General features: G+C 41.4%; 1 long non-coding RNA gene across 1 annotated transcript; it reads left to right on the top strand.

The window, feature by feature from the left end:
• The first annotated feature begins 444 nt into the window (after positions 1–444).
• LOC117243886 lies at positions 445–4,892 on the top strand. Its single transcript, XR_004495869.1, has 2 exons — positions 445–1,349; positions 3,192–4,892. It is a non-coding gene; the product is annotated as an uncharacterized LOC117243886 (long non-coding RNA).
• The last annotated feature ends 2,281 nt before the right edge of the window (positions 4,893–7,173 follow it).

The raw sequence follows: 7,173 nt of genomic DNA, 5'->3' as shown, positions 1-7,173 counted from the left end.
ACTGCCAGGCTGGGATACAGGGATACAGGGCAAGGGGAGTGTACAGGGCAGTGCACTGCCTTGCCAGGACAAGGCCTGACCTGCCCCTTCCCCCATACACATCCACCCCAAAATGTCTCAAGACATCAATCTTTCCAGTCTCTGGCATGTGCAAAAAAAATGTGCATCATTGTTATTTAGGGATGTTTCAGTGCAGCACAGAGAAACCAAGGACCAACCCACTTTAATACCAATGCAGAAAGCAGAACTCATTGCTTTTTGACTCAGAAGGGACTCTGACCTAAACACTGGCATTAATCTGCTACATCTGTTGGCATGCTATGGGTGTGTTTGTCAAAACAGTCATGAGACAGAAAACGAAACTTTTTTTTTTAATAACTCAGCTGTGAAAATGAAACTTGGCAGCTTGCAAGCCTCTCTGGTGCGCAGCAGGGCGTTTCCTTCTCATGCAGCATGTCACATGTACTGCCAATGAATTACTGAGTCTGCAAATTATTGCATTTCCTGATCTGTATGAGTGGAGAAGCAGCAGAAACTGAAAGGGTGGACCCATTCAGGGAAGCAGTACTGTGTGTAAGCAGTAAGGATTGGTTGATATGAGGTGCTATAAATGACAACAAGCACTGGGAGGAGGTGCTGATGAAGCCCAGTAAGGCAAAAAATGATGTATGAAGCTGTTTATGCATAGCTCCTAAATCCCTTCCCTTGTGACTATAGAGTATAGGTGTCTGTGTGGATACATTTCCAAGGGAAAGCATTTCTTTTGCATGGGAGATTGAGTAGTAGATCACTCAAATTCCTTGTCACTCAACACATGTACCTGCACATCAGAGCTCATGATGCAGGTACATCCATTGCATGGAAAGGATGGGTCTTTGCATAGTGCTACAATCTTTCTTTCTGCCCCTGCTTCTTTTTCAATGATGGGAAAACCTCACTTTGAAGGAAAGAACACCCTTCATAACACATCCAGGAAAGAGAATTGCAGTGCATGTCACAGGCCTTGAGTCATGTTGAGCTTGAGAGACTTACTCCACCAAAAGCTCTTCCTCTCCTCAGTCAGTGTCTCCTGGCTCCAAGTACAGTGCCAAGCCTGCATCAGATGTTGCTGCATCTCATCACAGACCTGCACCTGGTGTGAGGCAGAGTCAGCTCTGAACTGAAGGCACTGCATCTATTGCAGTGGCAACATGCTCCTGACACCAGCACAACTGGAACTGGGGAGCAAACATCATTCCCTCTCCTCTGAGGACAAACTACACCATACATCAGGATCTGGGGACACCAACCATCAAGAGCTCTGACCAACCTCACCTGGGGCACCCTTCAGCCCATGTGATACCAAAAAGGTTAGTTCAATTTCTACTGTATCTGTGAGCTTTTACTAGAAACACAGTGTGACTCTGAATGCTTAGCAGAGAAGACACTGTGTCTGCAGACCTTTAGCAGAGAAACAAGGCATGAAGATATTATTCCCCATGCAAGGATGTTAGAAGATAAAGATGGGACATCTGGCTGAGGAATAGAGCTACAGCCAAAATAAGGACTAACTTTGGGAACTTGGGGGAAATGACGAGGGTTTTTATGGTAGTAGGCAAGTCACAATATGCATGTAGTGACTGTATATTAGCAACTCGATTATAACAATCAGGGGGATGTTAGGAGAAGTGGTCCCCCATGCCTTCCAGGCACTTAAATAAATGACACCCTCTTTAACACAGAAAAAAATTGATGCTAAGATGTCTTATTCTGGTTTTTGGAGATTAGGTAACAGATGGGCCTTGCTATCACAGGGGTCAGACTATCTGACCCTAATTCCCCTCACCAAGCCTATTTCTGACCCATGCTGGCAAACATACATCCCAGCCTGGCCTCAGCCCATCCCCATGGGGCTGCCCGATGCCCTGAGCTGGGAGCTGTGCCTGGCTTCCTCTCATCCTGCCAGCTCCCTCACTGAAGGCAGTGGAATGGAGCCTGGCTGGAGAAACCTCTGCTTGGCCTGTCTCCTGGGCATCTATATGTGTTCCCAACCCTTGGGAAGGAACTGGCCCTTGCTGCTCCCTGATTCCATACATGGAAAAACATTTATTTCCTGGTACAACTACCCCACACAATTCAGCTAGGCAACAAATATATGCTGGCCATAAACAATATCTACAGCTATTACAGTTATGAGGGCAAAAGTTTGTGGTGTAGGTGTGGTTTTGTGGAAAGCTGTAGCTTCCACAAATGATGTGGAATTTATGATTATTTCAGGATGTTTAATTGACTTTAAAAGCCTATCTCCAACTGATGTAGTAATACTGGTGATGGACTTCTGTTTGCCCTTGTTTATTTCTGAGGTCAAGAAACAGATTTCTGTTCCTGAGAAATCAGGTGCTTCAGAATAATAGCTTTAAAAGAACATGAAATTAAACACACAATAATTAAAGGACAGTGAAACCAATGTCAAATACATGCCTTATTTGTTATTTTGCTGCTAGTTGCCCTAATGCTGAAATATCCCTTTACATCTCTCCTCTCTAATGCTTCTTGCATATTATCCTTTTCTGTTACTCCTCTTCATTAAAGCCTGACTGCTTAACCAGCATCATATATGCCAGTACACTTGTAAACCACCTGAAGGACTGCTTGTCCCCCACAAAGGAGTCTGTGTGATTGTACAGTTGTCAGTGATGAACACACAATCTCTGGTGCTCTTTCCAAGACAAAGCTTTTTGTTCCTCTTGTGTCTGCTACCAACACAGCCATTCTCCAGTGTGATTCTTTACCCACTTAAAATAGTTGTGGCACAGTATGTCCTGAGTGGGGACTGGAGTTCTGTGACAGCAATCACTGTGTATCCTGTTAAGAAAGAAACTGTTGTGCATGGTAAGTCTACTCTAGCAATGTCTCTTAACTAGGCTTTAACCCAGCTATTGCTAGCAGCATTAAAACTGCACAAGCATAAAAGTCACTTAGTATCACAAAAATAGTTACCTTCCTTTGCTATTTTTATTTCTGGCTGCTAAACAATTTGGAATAACCCAGCCAGTTCAAGACTGCTTATATAAAGTGCAGTCACCCCTGTGGGAGCAGTTCGAATGATATTACAGAGCCAAGCAAGGGATGAAGAATGGGCAGGGAGAGCAGTAAGTGTGACCAGGGCAAAGAAACATGCTTCCTGTCACCTCAACCTATTTGTTTTGAAGGCAAAAGACCTGAGCAAGGAGGAGTGGGGGCAAAAGAAGAAAGAGAAAAGTGGAGACGAGAGGGGATGATGAAGATTTAAGGAAAGGCACTTCTTGAGGCTCACTGGTGCAGGCTGGGACTGACAAATCTCCCCAGTAGTGGTGCCTAAAGGAATCTGGAGAATGGGCACCCAACAGCTGGCAGCAGCAGAACAAACAAAAACACGAGGCTTGTGGTCAGAGATGAGTCATCCTGAAAGAAGAAGAAACCTGAAATAATAATAAAACAAAGATACGCATGTTTTCACTCTTTTTGTTTTGAATTAAATGCATACATTTTTCCCATTTTCTTATTCAGGTAAATTTTGGGTCAATAACTTCAGACTCATGTCCTTGTTGCTTTTATGTTTTAATGGGGTGAAGACACCTATGTGTCATTGTTACAAGCCACAGAAGGCAAGGGTAACCCAAGCTCTTGTTAATAGATCCCTTGGAGTGAATTGGAGTGAAAAAACCATTCAGAGTGAAACACTAAATGGTTGGCGTTTGTAAATATATATAGGTAGGGTTTATTATAGTACAATTTGGTTGCAAAGAAAACCAGATATGTAGCGATTTTGGTTGTTATTGTTATTATCTATAGTTATATAACAACATGGAAGCATTGCAATATGAATGTTCATCACCCAAGGACATGCACAAATGAAAAGAAAGAGAGAGAAAGGACAAGAGGGTACCTTGTAGGCCTGTAGTCCCAGGGGCAAGATTTGGTTGCTCCACAGTCTTGGTCGAAGTGGTGGTTGCAGACCAGATCCATTGGGTGGGGGCAGAAGTCCCAAAGGAATGGTGGGGAAAAATCCCCAGGAAAATCCGAGGAGGAGGAGGAGCCCTACAACCCAGCCTTTGTGCAAGGGAGGACAACTTAGCATGACAAGAGGCACCATCCAGTCTCCAAGAATTGTCTCCTAACTCACTCATAGCCCATCATTTACCCTTTGTCTTATCAGAACAGAGATTAGCCATTACACACCCAAAAGCTCACCTCCTCCATTTCAGCAAAGCATCCTGGCTTCTCCACAAAGGGAATGTTTTGAGTCATTATCCCTTAACAGTTCAGTCTTTCACAGTGGTGTGCTATTCCAATGCCACCTCTCTGAGATCACTAAGACTGTATGAAGCCAATTGTGAAAATAACAGTAGCAGAGGGTTATCAGGTGCTTTGGAGCATGAAGAGCAGTTTTAACCAGCAAAGAACATGTCCATCTACAACACCAAGGACTGGACAGGACTTTAGCAAGAGAGAGGGGCATTGAGCCTTACTTCACGGGGAAACAGAGGTGACAGTCTTGTTTGTTGCCATTTGATTCAATAAACTGTATTATTAAGATAGTAGCAAACGTTAATAGTTAGTATTAGTTGACATTAGTAGTAGTTATGCTAAGGCTTAGTAGGCCACATGTAACCTGCAGATGAACTATATAGCAGATATTGCAATGTAAGCAGTGTAGCTAGGAGATAATCTAGGAATGTACCTTTTGGCAAAACTTAAAGGTCAGAGAGATAATCGTACCAAGTAGTGAAAGGAAAGTAAGAAATTGTGATGATGAAGAAATCGTGTAATAAACATATAAAAACCCTGTAATTTTTCTGTGGAATGGGGCTCTGTCTTTGGACGCTAGTCCACAGGCTCCCGGGCCCTCAATAAAGCACCGCATAAACGACTTCGGTTGTTTGTGTTTTCTTCGGATCAGGCAACATTGTTGACACAAAGGAAGATGATCACTCCTAGGAAGAGATGCCCAAAGCTCAGGAGATGTTTATGTATCAGAAAACTAGTCGAGAATCTGTGCAAGTTTACTAGGACAACTAATTCAAATACGTTCCAATCCAGATCTCAGCACTAGCATACTTCTGGCCATGCATCAGGAGAGATTGGCAGGATTTTCTGTGCTTTTTTTTTTTGTAATGAGTCCATGCCAAGTTTTAAGCAGGAGGTATTTGTTTTTAGTGACTACAGTGGGCACCCATCATGGGTTCAGAAGTGCAAACAGTTTTTACAAATTTCTCTTGTCCCCTTTTGTGATTCAAACTCTCAACTAACACATGACAGAGACTACTAAAAAGGACACCTTCTGCCACCCAACCTCCAGGACCTTCCAATGGAGCCAGTGTCATCCCCTCCACCCTAGGGGTACAGCATGGCTGACATGGTCATTCCTGCATAACTGAGCATCTGTGCAGGATGTTTCCTCCAGCTGTAGGAATGTTTATTTGGTCTGTGTCTAGACTTTTGTCTTGTTCTGGGGATGCTGACAGAATTTACTCTTCCTGAATTAAGTACTTGTTACCAAGCACTACACCCAACCCTCTCACTCACATAAGGAAGTGCTGTAAAACATTGCTTATGTGTCCATTCCAATTTGTAAAAAAAAGAGCCTTATCTGAAAAAAGGCACATCTGTTTTACACAGTTACTGTCATACCACTAGAGGAAGACAGTATAGCTGTGGTATACTCTGATTATCTTCAAAAATAGCAGGGATCTCTTTAATTTAGCATCTGAATACTACTTATTCAAAGGTCACAGAAAGATTTCCCCAGCTCTTTTAACTCCTGCAGGCTTAGAAATGTTTCATTATATTTTTCATTATGGCACAAGCAGGAAACCAATTCTGAGTTACATGCTGCAAATAATATTATCTGAAATGCCCAGAAATTTCTGCAGAATATGACTCAGATTTTATGTGAATCTGGAAGTCATGCTGTTCTTACAGTTATGAAATAGAGTCCATATTGCAGTAAGGGATCTCCCTCTGTCTGGGTTTGTAGCTATTTGCTTTAGGCTTTTTTGTTATTGGAGTGTGGTGTCTCCACACAAGTTAAACACAAAAGTGAAAATTTGGCAGAGCTGATTGAAGTCCGTGGTGCTTTTGTTATGCTTGATGTCAATTTAAAAGACATTAAATTCCAGGAAAACAGTGGTGGTAAAATTTTTCCAGACCTTGCCCAGTAGCTGAATCATCTATGTCCTAAAATATAATGTGACTTGTATGTTTTAGAGCATGCAGATCACTGACTGGCTGTGAATGGCTTATCCCCCACTGCACTTCTTTCTGGAAATAAATTTTTGTTTTGTTTTGTTTCATTTTCTATTTATTTTACCTCAGAACTTCAGTAAAATGGAGGTATTTAGAGATTTCTTTGCTCAAGACTCAGATGTCCCTCAAGAGTTACTTCACCTGCTACAGGAAAGACCAAAGTATAGAAACTCTGGCACATCTGTTTTGTCCATTCTTGTAATGTATTGAAGTTAAAGAGCAAAATCAAAATTAATCTAAATTCAATCAATAAAATCAGTCAATAAAAATTTGGTGAAAACACTGCCAGTATTTACTGGAAATGAAAATATTAGAAAACAATTTATTTATTTTTTTTTTCATAGTCAGTAATGCAATAAACATCGAACCATAGAAGAGCTCAGGTTGGAAGGGGCCTCCAAAGTTCACCTTGTCCAAGTTTTGGTGGGAAATGGAGCCTTGATTACATTATCTAGCACTGTGTCCTGTTGCACCTTGGAAACCCCCAGTGATGGGGTGGTCTTCACAAGCTTGAGGAGGTTTTTCCACTGACTGGTTGTTCTAACTGTAAAAAAATCCTTTCTTATATCTCAAGATGAAGACACCTGTATATAATTTAATTTTTTTTCTAAACTTTTTTCCCAGTAATATATGATAATTCTATATAGTTAGTATAGTACTTTTAAGTTCATCTTAAGATTTCTCTAATACTATGCCAAAAAAACTGATATTTTGGAATGTACAAAATCCCTGAGGAAAAAACAGTAACAGAGTACATACAACATTATGCAGAAGCATTACACCATCCAGACCTCACAATACTCACAAAAGTAACTCTTACATGCTGAAGAATACACAGTCACACAAGAAATAAGTTACAAAAATGAAGGAATAAAACAGTCCTTTTGTTTCATACTTCCTGATTGG

The sequence above is a fragment of the Parus major genome, chromosome 2 (genome assembly GCF_001522545.3).
Source record: "Parus major isolate Abel chromosome 2, Parus_major1.1, whole genome shotgun sequence".
Classification (NCBI taxonomy): Eukaryota; Metazoa; Chordata; class Aves; order Passeriformes; family Paridae; genus Parus; species Parus major.
Note: the sequence above shows the minus strand (reverse complement) of the source record. Positions and strands in the feature narration are given on the sequence as shown.